Raw genomic sequence first — 18,214 nt, 5'->3', positions numbered from 1 at the left:
ACAGAAATTGGTTCAGTTAAATCTAAAAAACGCAGCTAAACATGGGTTTAAATGTAAAATAGAAGTCTTACCTCTTGTCAAAAGATTTAATTCAAGAAGCGATGTAATAAATGATTGCTTATGCTTTATAAACAAATCTAATTAAAATAAAAGCTTAAGTTTTGTATTTATCTTGTACCATAGAACATGATTTTCTTTGTATTTCAAGCCCACAAAGTGTCCAAATGACGCACTACATGATATAAGGAAGATTATCACATGCATATCGGTATTATCTTTCTTTTAAAAATGCATTCCTTTCATTACCTTTTACTTTTTAAAATGAACTCAAATTGTGTATAATGTAATAATTTAAGTAGAATAGATTCAGGTAGGAAATATAGAGTCATGATGTTTATGGCTGACATCATTTCACATGGGTGAATTTTAAGCTAAGAAATAAAAACATTTACAATGAAGATACCATTGCTTAATTTTTAATGCGTTTAAAAAATAAATACCTCCTGAGAATAATTTGCCACTCCCAGATCCTTGGTAAGGTACTGTTTGAATCCAATCAGGAGAGGAGCATCCAGGGAGTGCTTTCTATAGAGTCCAGCTTGGGCCACTCTCTTCCGGCCTGCTGATACTTTTTAACTACTCAGGGCCTGTAAGGATATAAAACACCGGTTTAAACATTTTATACCTATAAGACAAATTAGAATTTTAGTAAAAAATAGATACATCTGAAAAATAAAAAGTCTTACTGCTGATAGAGTTCTTCAGAGCTCACATCTTCCCCTTCCTTATCCGCTTCTGTTTCAGTTTCTAGAGCAGCCTCTGGCATCTCTTCCTCCTGGACTGCGGCCTCTTGCTCAGGGCCGCTGGAATGCAGGTATATTCTTTTCAACATGCTTTTACATAATATGTTGTAACAATGATTTCAAAAAGAAACTACAGAAGCCTTACAGATTAAAAATATCTCACCTTGCCAATGTGTCTTCAGGCTTCCCATGTACAAAAAGGCCCAAGGACTCTAGCAGTCTTACAACCACTATCCTGTTTGCCTCACCAGACACGATCTCTATTCTGTGGTAATCCACGATAACCCCATTCTTCAGGTGATTCATCATGTCCTCCCTCGCCTGTTGAGAGGCCATCCTGATCTCTTCTGCCGTGGCGTGCTTCATACACGCCCTCTTCAAGTGAACAGGAAGCTGATCAAGAGTATTCAGGCACATCTTGCACACCAGGGGAATCCTCGCGGGTTTCCTTTGAAAATAAATAATACCATCTGTGTATAGAAACAAGCTAAGACTGATTTCTTAAATTATCCTTAATTTTCTCTCTCATAGTTTGAGCATAATGATTTTATTGCATTTATATAAGAATTGCTCATTGCTCCAAAATAAATAATGGTTTCATAAAAAAGTGAGCACTTACTTGGTCTCAGTCACAGACTTTCCAATAGAAGCCATTGTGGAGTTCAGCAACTGCAGGTCCTAGAAGTGGGGAAGGAATTTTAAAAGAGAAATTGAATTACAATACAGAAGGAATGGCTGAGGGATCACTGAAATATATATATACAAATTCCAAAGACTGAGTCCATATAGAAACAACTACCTTTCATTTTCAGTATAAGAAAAAAAAAACATTATCTTCCAAAGCATCATAAAATTGTCCCTTCTTCCCCGTGACCTCATTGCTCTGCTCTCTCCTCTGTGCAGCTGAGCCCGACTCACGGTAAAATGGAAAAAAATATGCCCTCGACGTGAAATTTACTCTGGAGCGAGCCAGTGTTGCGCATAGCTGCCTTCAAAGCAGTTGACCCAGGTTCGATTCCCGGCCAATGCAGTTGCAAATGTTTTCAAATGCTGTCATGAGCCTTGGATTGTGACTAGCAAAGCGAAGCCTTTTGAAAGAGCTAAAGCACTGCAAAACGGAATTGAAGGAGAATCTTACAGGGGATTCTGAGCAGTGTCTGCATACATGCAGTCAGATAAAGGTGCTGAAAGCTTGAGCTACTCTCAATGTCATGCTGCCCTTCCCCGGAGTAAATCTGTTACATTGAAAGAATGCTTCTGGCAGGTTCAAAAAGGGACCCTTGTTAATTGGAGAAATCAATGATTTCGAATGAATTCTGTACGCGTTAAAAGACAGCTATACACAGAAAACATGCAGGACACTGCTCATGATGTTTCCCGAGCCGAAACAGAGTGCGTTTTTCCAAGCCATTTGACAAAGCCCACCCACTGAAAACTGCAGCAGATCGTGTAAAGACGTTCAACTTTGTAACTACTGCACGCACAGGAAGCAGAATAAATTCCTCTTTTCAAACTGTCAAAGGTTTGCTTTGCGAACGCTGCAGGACATCGCACAATCTCTTTTGAACAGGGACAAACGATTTCTTATGGGGCGCAGTAAGTACAGACGTTTAAAATGCTCCACTCATGCCGACGATGCAGCATGAAGAAGCGCAACCTAACGTTTGACAGACAAAAGCCAGGCGCCGCTACGAGCAATATGAAATCATACTGACAGCACACGGCGTTTCGCGCTGACACAAAAGTAATCTCGACAGACGCTGTTCTCTGCATAAAGCTGAAAGAGCTAAAGAGCGTTTCTGTTGACACGTAACAAGCTCGTTTCTTTCTACCATGATATCACCATGACCAAATCTGTCTTTAAACACCTTGCTCAGTCTCTGACGAGACTGTCAAAAATTGCTTTCGCCGATTGTATTGCAAACCGGCGGAAGCGGGGTATTGGGAAAAGTTTTCAACTAGCAATAATCGCGCCTCGGCTAAACCTCACAGGCTACGATACTGCCACTGCGCAAAGCTGACGGTTGCCAAGCAACCGCGGGGATTCTATGGAAATCGTTATCGATCGTCTCATGGCATGTCGTTGCTATAACGCTTCATATTTGTCGTCTTCTTCTTCTTCTAGCTTGAGGTTTTGAAGAATTTCATGACAGACAAGGGCTCCGTTGGGAACAAAGGGCGTTGTGAGAAAACCGTTGCTTATTTTCAGCAGCAGAAATACAACCCTTTAAATAAAAGATGACAGAACAATGACGAAGGTCATGCCGGGAGGAACTCATGCACTATAGAGGAAAGGGGGCGGGCACGTACAGTTCACATTCAAGCCACAAGTACTCTTCTTGGATGTTGCACAAACAAATCCTAACGTCTTGAAAGCATTGCAGCATGTTTGTGTCCCACTTCCCGTGGCTGCGGGACGACTGACAAGAACGGACAAACAATCTGTGGCGTTTAGCGTGACATAGTCTTGCAGGCATCGTGCTGTCTCACTGCAATACTATACCGCTGGAGGAAACAGTCCATCTGGCCATGAAACTCATTTGAACGTCTAGCTACAGCAACTAACAATATCATGATTTATTCAGGATGTGTGGAATCAGCACGTCCCGGAGACAGCTTCCGAAATCGTGAGCATTCTCTGGTGGTAGGGGCGTTCAAGATGGCGCTCAGGTGGGAGGTAAAGTTTAGTTGTTGGGGAGTTTTTTTGAGTTTTTCATGACCTGAATGTTAATTTTTGCTTTTTTTGACTACAGAAAAATAAGGACTTAACACTAGTTGTTTAAACTTCAGTTATAATTGAAAGAAAAAAAAAACGATTTTTTTAGGGTTAACCCTTTTATGTTTAAAAAGTCCGATATGAGTAACACTGGGAAAAGAAAAGAGAGTGCTGGGTCTTCGAAGGAGAACTCTAAGATACCTCAATCGTATATGTATAGCACTACAAAAAAATCGATGGCAACTAAAGGGAAAAGTGAAGCAGCTGCAGGGGCAGCAAGAGGGCGGAGGCGCCGCGCGCCCGGCCGACGTGTTGGACCGGTGCGCTTTACGTGCTGAAATAAACACGCGACAGCCCCGAAATGTTTCCAGAGTGCTGTGCACTGAAGACTTGCCTGGTGCTCCTCCGTGCAGATTGTTTGTCCTCCTCCAGTGCGGGACGAGCCAACACAAGGGAGCGCATTCGCCAACATCCAGGCACGCAATGCGATTTGGAAAGCAGCTCCTTTCCAAAGAGTTGCACACGAACGATCCTTCAGTCCCGCTCGGGGGGCACGGAACCCCCGCCACACACAGCTTCAAGTAGCGAGTCAGGCGCCGGGGCTTTCGCTTACGGCCACACCACCCTGAACACGCCCGATCTCGTCTGATCTCGGAAGCTAAGCAGCGTCGGGCCTGGTTAGTACTTGGATGGGAGACCGCCTGGGAATACCAGGTGCTGTAAGCTTTTGCTCTCCCGGCCAGCAGGGGTCGCCGTTGGTGCCGTAGGCTTTGGGAGGAAAACCTGCAGGATGGAAAGGTGATCTATAGCCTCATCTCTAGAGATGTTTTGTTGCTGTGGCATGTGTGTGACCCATATTCAAAAAAAAAAAACCCGTCTGTAAAACGAATATCGAAGCTGCCTCTAAATCTGCAAATGAGTCGATAAACCACTCGTTTTTCGTATAACTAGACATTTATTCATTTGTTACCGATTTCATTCATTGAGCCCTGGGGTTTCCTAATGGCCAAGGAGGGTCGGGACCTCGGTTTGACGCCTCCCCCGAAGGACGGCGCCTGTTTGTGCAGCAGAGTGTCGCCATCAGGAGGCTGGGGCGTAAGAGAGCCACACAGCCCGCAGGGTGAGCGCTCCCTACTGGTCCCAGTCACACCTCTTGCAGGAGCAGCAGCAACCGGAGCTTTTCCGGGGTGGAATCTCCCATCCGGGTGCCGGCCAGGCTCACACCTGCTGGGCTGCCCCGGGGGTGAGCCCAGTCGAGAGTCGCAGGGCCAGATCTAGTCACCGGGGAGAAACGATACAAGTGAAGGATTGCTCGGCTCTCGGCACTTGAAAAGACCGACAAATGTCTCGTTCCCGCCGGAGCTGAATGTACCCGCATGTGTGGTGTCGTCTTCTTCCCCCGCCCCTCTGTGTTTGCTGTATTGTCTCTGAAGCCGGCCCCCCCGAGACGAGACGGGCTGTTCCTGTGCCCCAATTAACACTTTACAGGTGCCATTCCCCGGCATTGTGGCCATTGGAGCCCCGACGCAGCTAATGCGGAGCACTTGTTGGACTGGCATCGAAAGGACGTGTGCGCACGGAGCGAGCCTTCCCTGCGGCAGAGCGCGGGAACTTTCTCCCCCCCTCCCGCTGCAGGAGTTGTGTGCACTGCAGCGGTGCCGAGAGAAAAGCACAGAAGGCAGCAGGCTCTGGAGAGCAGGTAAGAGACGGAGCCTTGTGGGCAGGCAAGCAGGCCCGTTTTTTGGAAATTGCTGAAAAGGTTTGTTCGGTGTGTGGCAGGCGCACGTCGCAATGAGGCCGAATTGCATCCCGGGACATGCTGCGAATGCGCAACGGCGACTGCAGATGTGTAGTTAACGGCGCGCTCGTTTTCTCGTTTTGCCCACACTTTTGAGTGTTAGTGTGGCGTGTGAGTGTGTGAAAGAGTGGGCCCAGCAGGAGGCGGTGGCGTGCAGGGCGAGGAGGTGGCCTAGGCTGCGCGATTTGTGCTGTGGGTGCGGGCCGCTTGCAGGGGCCTGTTTAACTCATACTTACCTGGCAGGGGAGATACCTTGATCAAGAAGGAGGTTCACCCAGGGCGAGGCTCGGCCATTGCACTCCGGCTGTGCTGACCCCTGCGAATTCCCCAAATGTGGGAATCTCGACTGCATAATTTCTGGTAGTGGGGGACTGCGTTCGCGCTCTCCCCTGATGTGCTTGGTCCAAAATCAGATACGGGAGGGTTAGGACACCACGAGCTGCGTGGCTGCGGAAGGATCCCGGTTCGACAGGAGTGGACGCCGCTGCTGGTTCTCGCTGGCTTTTAGTTAGGGGTCCGGAGAAGCATCTCAAGCTAGTTCCACTACTCCTTCCGGACGTTCATTCCCTTTTCAAAGTCAGTCGTTTTGCTGTAGTCTGCGTTCTTTAGGCTGATTATCGAGGTTAGCCTTTATTTGGTCATGGGGGGCCTCGGTACTGTATGCTGAGTCTAAAGACAGTTTCACCCGTTTTCTGATTGCTCGGTTCTGTACCAGTGCAGACATGTCAAACAGTGAATGGCTGTACCTCTATTGTATTCGTGCTCAATGAATGAAATCGGTAACAAATGAATATATGTCTAGTTATACGAAAAACGAGTGGTTTATCGACTCATCTTCATTTGCAGATTTAGAGGCAGCTTCGATATTCGTTTTACAGACGGGTTTTTTTTTTCGAATATGGGTCACACACATGCCACAGCAACAAAACATCTCTAGAGATGAGGCTATAGATCACCTTTCCATTCTGCAGGTTTTCCTCCCAAAGCCTACGGCACCAACGGCGACCCCTGCTGGCCGGGAGAGCAAGAGCTTACAGCACCTGGTATTCCCAGGCAGTCTTCCATCCAAGTACTAACCAGGCCCGACGCTGCTTAGCTTCCGAGATCAGACGAGATCAGGCGTGTTCAGGGTGGTGTGGCCGTAAGCGAAAGTCCCGGCGCCTGACTCGCTACTTGAAGCTGTGTGTGGCGGGGGTTCCGTGCCCCCCGAGCGGGACTGAAGGATCGTTCGTGTGCAACTCTTTGGAAAGGAGCTGCTTTCCAAATCGCATTGCGTGCCTGGATGTTGGCGAATGCGCTCCCTTGTGTTGGCTCGTCCCGCACTGGAGGAGGACAAACAATCTGCACGGAGGAGCACCAGGCAAGTCTTCAGTGCACAGCACTCTGGAAACATTTCGGGGCTGTCGCGTGTTTATTTCAGCACGTAAAGCACACCGGTCCAACACGTCGGCCGGGCGCGCGGCACCTCCGCCCTCTTGCTGCCCCTGCAGCTGCTTCACTTTTCCCTTTAGTTGCCATCGATTTTTTTGTAGTGCTATACATATACGATTGAGGTATCTTAGAGTTCTCCTTCGAAGACCCAGCACTCTCTTTTCTTTTCCCAGTGTTACTCATATCGGACTTTTTAAACCTAAAAAAAAATCGTTTTTTTTTTCTTTCAATTATAACTGAAGTTTAAACAACTAGTGTTAAGTCCTTATTTTTCTGTAGTCAAAAAAAGCAAAAATTAACATTCAGGTCATGAAAAACTCAAAAAAACTCCCCAACCACTAAACTTTACCTCCCACCTGAGCGGCATCTTGAACGCCCCTACCACCAGAGAATGCTCACGATTTCGGAAGCTGTCTCCGGGACGTGCTGATTCCACACATCCTGAATAAATCATGATATTGTTAGTTGCTGTAGCTAGACGTTCAAATGAGTTTCATGGCCAGATGGACTGTTTCCTCCAGTGGTATAATATTGCAGTGAGACAGCACGATGCCTGCAAGACTATGTCACGCTAAACGCCACAGATTGTGTTTGTCCGTTCGTGTCAGTCGTCCCGCAGCCACGGGAAGTGGGACACAAACATGCTGCAATGCTTTCAAGACGTTAGGATTTGTTTGTGCAACATCCAAGAAGAGTACTTGTGGCTTGAATGTGAACTGTACGTGCCCGCCCCCTTTCCTCTGTAGTGCATGAGTTCCTCCCGGCATGCCCTTCCTCATTGTTCTGTCATCTTGTATTTAAAGGGTTGTATTTCTGCTGCTGAAAATAAGCAACGGTTTTCTCACAACGCCCTTTGTTCCCAACGGAGCCCTTGTCTGTCATGAAATTCTTCAAAACCTCAAGCTAGAAGAAGAAGAAGACGACAAATATGAAGCCTTATAGCAACGACATGCCATGAGACGATCGATAACGATTTCCATAGGATCCCCGCGGTTGCCTGGCAACCGTCAGCTTTGCGCAGTGGCAGTATCGTAGCCTGTGAGGTTTAGCCGAGGCGCGATTATTGCTAGTTGAAAACTTTTCCCAATACCCCGCTTCCGCCGGTTTGCAATACAATCGGCGAAAGCAATTTTTGACAGTCTCGTCAGAGACTGAGCAAGGTGTTTAAAGACAGATTTTGTCATGGTAACATCATGGTAGAAAGAAACAAGCTTGTTACGTCTCAACAGAAACGCTCTTTAGCTCTTTCAGCGTTATGCAGAGAACAGCGTCTGTCGAGATCACTTTTGAGTCAGCGCGAAACGCCGTGTGCTGTCAGTTTGATTTCATATTGCTCGTAGCGGCGCCCGGCTTTTGTCTGTCGAACGTTAGGTTGCGCTTCTTCATGCTGCATCGTCGGCATGAGTGGAGCTTTTTAAACGTCTGTACTTACTGCGCCCCATAATAAATCGTTTGTCCCCATTCAAAAGAGATTGTGCGATGTCCTGCAGCGTTCGCAAAGCAAACCTTTGACAGTTTGAAAAGAGGAATTTATTCTGCTTCCTGTGCGTGCAGTAGTTACAAAGTTGAACGTCTTTACACGATCTGCTGCAGTTTTCAGTGGGTGGGCTTTGTCAAATGGCTTGGAAAAACGCACTGTGTTTCGGCTCGGGAAACATCATGAGCAGTGTCCTGCATGTTTTCTGTGTATAGCTGTCTTTTAACGCATACAGAATTCATTCGAAATCATTGATTTCTCCAATTAACAAGGGTCCCTTTTTGAACCTGCCAGAAGCATTTTTTCAATGTAACAGATTTACTCCGGGGAAGGGCAGCATGACATTGAGAGTAGCTCAAGCTTTCAGCACCTTTATCTGACTGCATGTATGCAGACACTGCTCAGAATCCCCTGTAAGATTCTCCTTCAATTCCGTTTTGCAGTGCTTTAGCTCTTTCAAAAGGCTTCGCTTTGCTAGTCACAATCCAAGGCTCATGACAGCATTTGAAAACATTCGCAACTGCGTTGGCCGGGAATCGAACCTGGGTTAACTGCTTTGAAGGCAGCTATGCGCAACACTGGCTCGCTCCAGAATAAATCTCACGTCGAGGGCATATTTTTTTCCATTTTACCGTGAGTCGGGCTCAGCTGCACAGAGGAGAGAGCAGAGCAATGAGGTCACGGGGACAGGGGAGTCACACGCTGGCGGTTTGAATACGCGGAAGATCACTGAGGGATCCACAGTATATGGACCCTCCGTGCGCCATCAGTCCGCACTCCGGACTCTGAATCCTGCCATCCGAGTTAAGATCTCGGCGGAACCTGAGGCGCAGTTCCTTCTTAAAACGTCATCTGGTGAGCATTTCTAGAATCGTACTTGTATAGATTCAGCCTTTAATGTGTTGCTAGGTTAAAATTGATGACTTCTTGTATTTCAGTAGGCAACTGCCCTCTTGATTTCGGATTTAATTTCTTTATTACAGGGGCGCTTTTATGAAGACAGAGTCATGTTCAGGTACTTTGCTTGATGGAGGAAGCTCATTTCGGACTCTGTGATCTGCTCACCTGGAAAGGTCTGCTATACTACTACAAGAGAGAAGTAGAGTCTGGAAGAAGGGACAATTTTATGATGCTTTGGAAGATAATGTTTTTTTTTCTTATACTGAAAATGAAAGGTAGTTGTTTCTATATGGACTCAGTCTTTGGAATTTGTATATATATATTTCAGTGATCCCTCAGCCATTCCTTCTGTATTGTAATTCAATTTCTCTTTTAAAATTCCTTCCCCACTTCTAGGACCTGCAGTTGCTGAACTCCACAATGGCTTCTATTGGAAAGTCTGTGACTGAGACCAAGTAAGTGTTCACTTTTTTATGAAACCATTATTTATTTAGGAGCAATGAGCAATTCTTTTATAAATGCAATAAAATCATTATGCTCAAACTATGAGAGAGAAAATTAAGGATAATTTAAGAAATCAGTCTTAGCTTGTTTCTATACACAGATGGTATTATTTATTTTCAGAGGAAACCCGCTCACTTGAAGAGGTCGTGTATGAAGCACGCCACGGCAGAAGAGATCAGGATGGCCTCTCAACAGGCGAGGGAGGACATGATGAATCACCTGAAAAACGGGGTCATCGTGGATTACCACAGAATAGAGATCGTGTCTGGTGAGGCAAACAGGATAGTGGTTGTAAGACTGCTAGAGTCCTTGGGCCTTTTTGTACATGGGGAGCCTGAAGACACATTGGCAAGGTGAGATATTTTTAATCTGTAAGGCTTCTGTAGTTTCTTTTTGAAATCATTGTTACAACATATTATGTAAAAGCATGTTGAAAAGAATATACCTGCATTCCAGCGGCCCTGAGCAAGAGGCCGCTGTCCAGGAGGAAGAGATGCCAGAGGCTGCTCTAGAAACTGAAACAGAAGCGGATAAGGAAAGGGAAGATGTGAGCTCTGAAGAACTCTATCAGCAGTAAGACTTTTTATTTTTCAGATGTATCTATTTTTTACTAAAATTCTAATTTGTCTTATAGGTATAAAATGTTTAAACCGGTGTTTTATATCCTTACAGGCCCTGAGTAGTTAAAAAGTATCAGCAGGCCGGAAGAGAGTGGCCCAAGCTGTACTCTATAGAAAGCACTCCCTGGATGCTCCTCTCCTGATTGGATTCAAACAGTACCTTACCAAGGATCTGGGAGTGGCAAATTATTCTCAGGAGGTATTTATTTTTTAAAGGCATTTAAAATTAAGTAATGGTATCTTCATTGTAAATGTTTTTATTTCTTAGCTTAAAATTCACCCATGTGAAATGATGTCAGCCATAAACATCATGACTCTATATTTCCTACCTGAATCTATTCTACTTAAATTATTACATTATACACAATTTGAGTTCATTTTAAAAAGTAAAAGGTAATGAAAGGAATGCATTTTCATAAGAAAGATAATACCGATATGCATGTGATAATCTTCCTTATATCATGTAGTGCATCATTTGGACACTTTGTGGGCTTCAAATACAAAGAAAATCATGTTCTATGGTACAAGATAAATACAAAACTTAAGCTTTTATTTTAATTAGATTTCTTTATAAAGCATAAGCAATCATTTATTACATCGCTTCTTGAATTAAATCTTTTGACAAGAGGTAAGACTTCTGTTACATTTAAACCCATGTTTAGCTGTGTTTTTTAGATTTAACTGAACCAATTTCTGTGTGTGATAATGTCCTTGAATTCTGACAACATCACACTAAATTACATGATATAAAACAGCTAATGTTTCTAGAGATAAAGTTTCTGAGATGCTTCTAATTACTTTTTATTACCAGGGACAGTTTAATTCACCTTGTACAGTACTGTAAGACCAAGATGCTTTTTTTAAAAGTTATTTAACATTTTATAGAACTTTGTCTACTATGGCAACATGATGTGCTTGGTGAAACTTGGAAAAATACTGCTTGGCCACTTATCTTAAGGTAAAGATAGGATAAAAGTTTATCTTTTGCACCTACCTGACCCCCAGGGAAGGCCAATGCTTTCTAAGTTGATGGTTCCCTACAGTAGACTGTACTTTAATTTCAAAGGTAATGTATATTGACCCAAATCAGTTTTGGAATCCAATCTACTGACGAGATGGAGCACATCCTTTTTTCAGGATTTTAGCATCATACGTTTGGTATATTTAGTCCCTAATGCTGAAAGAAATGATCATAGAACATTTGGACACTTTGTGGGCTTGAAATACAAAGCAAATCATGTTCTATGGTACAAGATAAATACAAAACTTAAGCTTTTATTTTAATTAGATTTGTTTATAAAGCATAAGCAATCATTTATTACATTAATATATGTGAAAATAACATTTTAGCATCATACGTTTAGTATATTTAGTCCCTAATGCTGAAAGAAATGATCATAGAACATGACATCTAACCTTACCTGCGGTGTTTTTAATCCCTATTGCTCAATGCACAGTGAAAGCATTCCATACATGTGTCTGACAATGAGGAATGGGCCCCTGAGACAGTCATTTGCCTGTTTCACAAATGATCGTATTTTACTAGAGGTTCTGTTTGGGATTCAGATGTGCATTCGGACAGCAATCCCTTTCAAGAAATGATACGTTCTGGATGAGGTCAAAGGTGCTGGAACACTGTATCTAGGATGTGTTTGCAGAGACTGTGTGTCTCCTGCTTCAACGCAGTGATAAACAGATGTGCTCCTTTAATTTATTGGTACATGCCCAGGGCAGTAAGCAGTCTGAGGATTTATTTCCAGATGGCATAGAGCAGTGAAGCAGTGAAGTAGTGCAAAACACTGGATCATTATATTATTAGAATCTATTCTACTTAAATTATTACATTATACTCAATTTGAGTTCATTTTAAAAAGTAAAAGGTAATGAAAGGAATGCATTTTCATAAGAAAGATAATACCGATATGCATGTGATAATCTTCCTTATATCATGTAGTGCGTCATTTGGACACTTTGTGGGCTTGAAATACAAAGAAAATCATGTTCTATGGTACAAGATAAATACAAAACTTAAGCTTTTATTTTAATTAGATTTGTTTATAAAGCATAAGCAATCATTTATTACATTAATATATGTGAAAATAACATTTTAGCATCATATGTTTAGTATATTTAGTCCCTAATGCCGAAAGAAATGATCATTTGTTTAACATGCACGGGTCTGTCTCAAAGGATGCAGTACTCCTGAAGGGCCTCAAACCCTACATTTCGGATGCCTAGCTGTATCCCTAACATGTGGCACCTCAGAATGACTTCTAACCTTACCTGTGGTGTATTCAGTCCCTATTGCTCAATGCACGGTGTACATACTGCATACATGTGTCTTGAGAATGAGGAATGGGCCCCTGAGACAGTCATTTGCCTGTTTCATAAACAAGGACCTGGACCTAGACCTGGCCCGTACAGGGCTCAAACCCGCGACCTTGGCGTTATTAGCACCACCCTCTAACCAACTGAGCTAACCGGCCTCATGACAGTGCTCCTCTCTGTGCTGCAAAAAATCAAACTCAGGGAATTTCTTTTGTCCTCCTTTGAATAGAAAGCCGTGTAATCAGTGTACGGGCTTTCTCGTGCAGTTTCATGGTTCTTGTAACCCAAATCCTACACTGGCCTGAAGTGCCCCCCCATTTCACAGCATTTTTCAGCTGATTTAAAATGTACCTAAAGGAGAAGCATTATTGAAGACCATCAATTACCAAGAGCTTTTGTCAAAGGTTTTGGTGGTCATTTTGAATGACCACAGAGCGCTGTGACCTCGGTTTTATCCAAAAAGACAGCGCCCTTTTACAACACAGCATCTCCGTCACTATACTGGGGCATTGGGACCCGCACAGACCTCAGGGTGAGCGCCCCCCCGCCGGCACCATTAACACCGCTTCCAGCTGGAAGCTTTGTTTTTCCCTGTAGCTCACCCTCATCCGGATTCTGACCTGGCTCACACCTGCTTAGCTTCAGTGGGTTTTCAGTTGCGAGTTGCAAGGGGATGCAAGTGATGGAGCTGCTCGCTGCAAAAGCCACTGCATTGGCCGGGAATCGAACCCGAGCCTCCCGCGTGGCAGGCGAGAATTCTACCACTGAACCACCAATGCTCAGTGCCTGTCCCTTCAAAAAAGACGCTTTTTTGGTGCTCTGTGCAAAACGCGTCGACATATGCTTCCAGCTGCAAAATGCCATTTGCGGACGCTGAAGAACTTATTTCCAAGGCAGCGGGTACAAGCGATTGGGCGTTTTAAAACCACCAGGAACAGCAAAGAGGCGCGCTTCTTTGCTTGTGCCGAAACACACCGACTGAAGCCGGACAACGTAGTCGGCAAGATTGGAACCTGTGCGGGGAGACCCCAATGGATTTCTAGTCCATCGCCTTAACCACTCAGCCACGACTACAGCAAGCCCCACCGCCGCTGCGTTCTTGCTACAATCTTACCTGGATCGCGAGGCGCCAGCGGAAGCCTATTTCAAAGTCGTTTTCCGTTTCAAAAAAACATTTCCAAAATACAAGCCTTGCAGACAGACACGCCTCAGAGGACTTAAGGGTGGCTTCATGTCGGAATGATAAAGTCTCCCCGTCCGGACATGAAAATGCCACTTTGTTACACACAAAAAAAGAATCAACAACAGAGAAATGCCCACAAGCATTTGAAAAGCCGCACCACGTCGCACTTGAAATAGCTCTTACATTAGTGGTAGACACAGGAATCGCCTTTTTATTTACGCTCTTACCAACGCGATGGAAAGCAAAACAAAGCAAAGCAGAGCAAAACAAAACGAACAAACGAAAACACTCACGTCCCGCACTTGCATATAACGCCGTTACGTGCCCAAGCGGTATTGTACGTCATCCTAGCACTGCACCCCGGGGCGTAAGGTATATGGGAACGAGCACACGCCACGAATCGTCTCGAATCACTCCCTACAGCTGTAAGGCGCCTTGAAGCCTGCACCCCCAACATTCTTCTTTGCGCATCTGTGAAAGGTAAACTCTTGAGCAAACTCTGAACCAGCTCTAAGGAAACTAATCCGATTAGACGTTACTTTGACTCATCTTTTTACTCTCAGTGCTGGATTGCTCAAACTCCTGCTAGGGTTAGGGTTAGCATTCACACGCTACTTAGACACTTTGTTTACGCTCAGTGCTGGATTTTGGGAACTTCAGGACGAGTGGGAATTTTCTCCTATCTGTCAATTCTGTTTTGTTTTGGAGACTCTTGGCTGCCTATATTGTACAGTGCAGCGTGAAGGAAACATTTTCCAAAACTGTGTCAGCTCAAAAGTTGTAAGAAAACCTCTCCAGCTGCTTTACCTCTCTTCATTTTTGTCATTTAATGTGACAATCGATGTATAACTGGAGCCTCACATATGCAAATGGTGAGGCTCCAGTTCGACACCACTTTACAGTATATGACAAAAGCATGGCAGACTGTGCCGGACCAGCTGGTAACTTCCGCTTATTTTGACCATATTAAACATTGGAAATCTTCCCACTTGCATTTGTGACACTTGATTTTGGCTCCACCTAAGACACTCTTAAATCTTCAAACACTTTTCTCTTCTCCCGCAACACTCTTGTCTGTCGGCACTGTGTGGCAGCGTTGCAGGACAACCCATCTCACCACGGAAAGGAACCTAACAGCTTTGGTAAGAGAGGAGAAAAGGACATGGCCCGTACGGGGCTCGAACCCGCGACCTTGGCGTTATTTGCACCACGCTCTAACCAACTGAGCTAACCGGCCTTATGACAGTGCCCCTCTCTGTGCTGCAAAAAATCGAACTCAGGGAATTTCTTTTGTCCTCCTTTGAATAGAAAGCCGTGTAATTCAGTGTACGGGCTTTCTCATGCAGTTTCATGGTTTCACAGCATTATTCAGCTGATTTTAAATGTACCTAAAGGAGAAACATTATTGAAGACCATCAATTACCAAGAGCTTTTGTCAAAGGTTTTGGTGGTCATTTTTAATGACCACAGAGCACTATGACCTCGGTTTTACATCTCATCCAAAAGACAGCGCCCTTTTACAACAGAGCTTCTCCGTCACTATATTGGGAGATTGGGACCCGCACAGACCTCAGGGTGAGCGCCTCCCCGCTGGCCCCATTAACACCACTTCCAGCTGGAAGCTTTGTTTTTCCCTGTAGCTCACCCTCATCCAGGTACTGACCTGGCTCACACCTGCTTAGCTTCAGTGGGTTTTCAGTTGCGAGTTGCAAAAGTTGGGATGCAAGTGATGGAGCCGTTCGCTGCAAAAGCCACTGGCCAGGAATCGAAACCAAGCCTCCTGCGTGGCAGGCGAGAGTTCTAACAATGAACCACCAATGCTCAATGCTTGTACCTTCAAAAAAGACGCTTTTTTGGTGCTGTGTGCAAAAAGCGTCGACATCTACTTCCAGCTGCAAAATGCCATCCGCGGACGCTGTGAATTTATTTATTTAGACACCGCTCAGAATCCCCTGTAAGATTCTCCTTCAATTCCGTTTTGCAGTGCTTTAGCTCTTTCAAAAGGCTTCGCTTTGCTAGTCACAATCCAAGGCTTGTGACAGCATTTGAAAACACTTGCCACTGCGTTGGCCAGGAATCAAATCCGGGTCAACTGCTTGGAAGGTAGCTATGCTCACCACTATACCACCAACACATGCCCGGGGGAGCCCTCCAGGACACCACCAGAGAATGCTCACGATTTCAGAAGCTGTCTCCGGGACGTGCTGATTCCACACATCCTGAATAAATCATGTTATTGTTAGTTGCTGTAGCTAGACGTTCAAATGAGTTTCATGGCCAGATGGACTGTTTCCTCAAGTGGTATAGTATTGCAGTAAGACAGCAGGATGCCTGCAAGACTATGTCACGCTAAACGCCACAGATTGTGTTTGTCCGTTCGTGTCAGTCGTCCTGCAGCCACGGGAAGTGGGACACAAACATGCTGCAATGCTTTCAAGACATTAGGATTTGTTTGTGCAACATCCGAGAAGAGTACTTGTGGCTTGAATGTGACTGAGCAAGGTGTTTAAAGACAGAGACTGAAAACTGTTAAAGGATGAGTCAAAGTAACGTCTAATCGGATTAGTTTCCTTAGAGCTGGTTCAGAGTTTGCTCAAGAGTTTACCTTTCACAGATGCGCAAAGAAGAATGTTGGGGGTGCACGCTTCAAGGCGCCTTACAGCTGTAGGGAGTGATTTCAGACAATTCGTGGCGTGTGCTCATTCCCATATACCGTACGCCCCGGGGTGCAGTGCTAGGATGACGTACAATACCGCTTGGGCACGTAACGGCGTTATATGCAAGTGCGGGACGTGAGGGTTTTGCGTTTGTTCGTTTTGTTTTGCTCTGCTTTGCTTTGTTTTGCTTTCCATCGCGTTGGTAAGAGCGTAAATAAAAAGGCGATTCCTGTGTCGACCACTAATGTAAGAGCTATTTCAAGTGCGCCGTGGTGCGGCTTTTCAAATGCTTAACAGGATGATTTTGCATGCACGCGTGCTTTCATGCAGTCGTGTGTGCAACCATGTCTGCTTACGTGCAAACGGGCGTGGTTTCATGTATGCAAAAAACTTTCCTGGGCTCTTCTGAAGCACATAAAATTATTTGGAGATATACATTTGTCTTATTTTCCTCTTAGGCTCTAGAATTGATAACTTTTTTTTCATTTTTGGCATTTTTCATCATTTTCCAGAAAGTGGTTGCAAGCCCAATATCATGCGAAGAAACTTCAGGATTCGGGGATCAGTCAATGGATTTTCTTCAAAGTTGGATTTTTGCACTCTGTGGACCAAGAGATGTTGTTCTATAATGTTTTTTTTTTTTCAAATTTAAAAATATCATTTTTTCATGGAGCTTTGAATGGGATGGATTCACCCTCCTTTAGCCAGGACAGAGCTCCAGGAGCCTGGGTAGGATTCTAGCTTTCTCCCCTTGCAGGCACCTGGCACAGAAGACAATATTTTTTTCCTTAAAATCTTTTTTTTTGTGTTCCTTGTTGTTCCAAACTTAATTTTAATCACTTTTAATTAGAGATTTTATTAAAAATAGTGCAATAAATGACTAATTTCACAAAAATTAATGTAATATAAAACGGATGTTTTCAACTTTATTGTAGTGTTTTAGAAACTAATATGTCTTCAAAAATGGTTGTTTTTCACTCCTATGAATGAAAACTGTTGTTATATGATGTTTTTTTTTTCAAATTTTAAATGATCATTTTTTCATGGAGCTTTGAAGGGGATGGATTCACCCTCCTTTAGCCAGGACAGAGCTCCAGGAGCCTGGGTAGGATTCTAGCTTTCTCCCCTTGCAGGCACCTGGCACAGAAGACATCATTTTTTTCCTTAAAATCTTTTTTTTTGTGTTCCTTGTTGCTCCAAACTTAATTCTATTCACTTTTAATTAGAGATTATATTAAAAATAGTGCAATAAATGACTAATTTCACTAAAAATACTAAAAGTAATATAAAACTGATGTTTTTAACTTTATTGTAGTGTTTTAGAAACTAAAATGTCTTCAAAAATGGTTATTTTTCACTCCTAGGAATGAAAGCTGTTGTTATATGATGTTTATTTTCAAATTTTGAAAAAGCAAAGAATTCTAGCTTTCTCCCCTTGCAGGCATCGGACACAGAGAACCTCATGGTTTTCCTAAAAATCATTTTTTATGTTCCCTGGTGTTCCAAACTTAGTTTTAATCAATTTTAATTTGTTATGTTACAAACAGGGTAATAAAGTCTTAATTGGACTATAACTAATGTCATATTGTCTGCTACAAAACTGATATTTTCAGCTCTATTGTAGAGATTCTAGAATCAACTAATAAAGAATTGAAATAAAAAAAGGGCATAAGAAGACATTACCAACAACGACCACATGATGGAGATATTGTCTAGACATTACCAACAACGACCACAAGATGGAGATATTGTCTAGACATTACCAACAACGACCACAAGATGGAGATATTTTCCAAA

General features: G+C 43.9%; 1 long non-coding RNA gene and 6 other non-coding genes across 7 annotated transcripts; 4 read left to right on the top strand and 3 right to left on the bottom strand.

The window, feature by feature from the left end:
- Positions 1-2,680: 2,680 nt before the first annotated feature.
- LOC148631648 (U4 spliceosomal RNA) lies at positions 2,681-2,822 on the bottom strand. The gene has a single exon (XR_015934646.1). It is a non-coding gene; the product is annotated as a U4 spliceosomal RNA (small nuclear RNA).
- A 1,304-nt stretch (positions 2,823-4,126) lies between these two features.
- Positions 4,127-4,245, top strand: LOC148631647 (5S ribosomal RNA). The gene has a single exon (XR_015934689.1). It is a non-coding gene; the product is annotated as a 5S ribosomal RNA (ribosomal RNA).
- A 1,300-nt stretch (positions 4,246-5,545) lies between these two features.
- On the top strand, positions 5,546-5,709 carry LOC148631646 (U1 spliceosomal RNA). The gene has a single exon (XR_015934661.1). It is a non-coding gene; the product is annotated as a U1 spliceosomal RNA (small nuclear RNA).
- Positions 5,710-6,345: 636 nt separating this feature from the next.
- Positions 6,346-6,464, bottom strand: LOC148631645 (5S ribosomal RNA). The gene has a single exon (XR_015934633.1). It is a non-coding gene; the product is annotated as a 5S ribosomal RNA (ribosomal RNA).
- A 1,293-nt stretch (positions 6,465-7,757) lies between these two features.
- Positions 7,758-7,899, top strand: LOC148631644 (U4 spliceosomal RNA). The gene has a single exon (XR_015934645.1). It is a non-coding gene; the product is annotated as a U4 spliceosomal RNA (small nuclear RNA).
- Positions 7,900-9,242: 1,343 nt separating this feature from the next.
- Positions 9,243-10,569, top strand: LOC148631643 (uncharacterized). The gene is made up of 5 exons (XR_015934629.1): positions 9,243-9,400; positions 9,522-9,580; positions 9,750-9,982; positions 10,086-10,202; positions 10,302-10,569. It is a non-coding gene; the product is annotated as an uncharacterized LOC148631643 (long non-coding RNA).
- Positions 10,570-13,285: 2,716 nt separating this feature from the next.
- On the bottom strand, positions 13,286-13,356 carry trnag-gcc (transfer RNA glycine (anticodon GCC)). The gene has a single exon. It is a non-coding gene; the product is annotated as a tRNA-Gly (tRNA).
- Positions 13,357-18,214: the final 4,858 nt, after the last annotated feature.

Source organism: Lepisosteus platostomus, unplaced genomic scaffold, assembly GCF_059453375.1.
Source record: "Lepisosteus platostomus isolate fLepPlt1 unplaced genomic scaffold, fLepPlt1.hap1 Scaffold_75_H1, whole genome shotgun sequence".
Classification (NCBI taxonomy): Eukaryota; Metazoa; Chordata; class Actinopteri; order Semionotiformes; family Lepisosteidae; genus Lepisosteus; species Lepisosteus platostomus.
The sequence above is the reverse complement of the archived record's forward strand: the minus strand, read 5'-3'. Positions and strand labels throughout refer to the sequence as shown.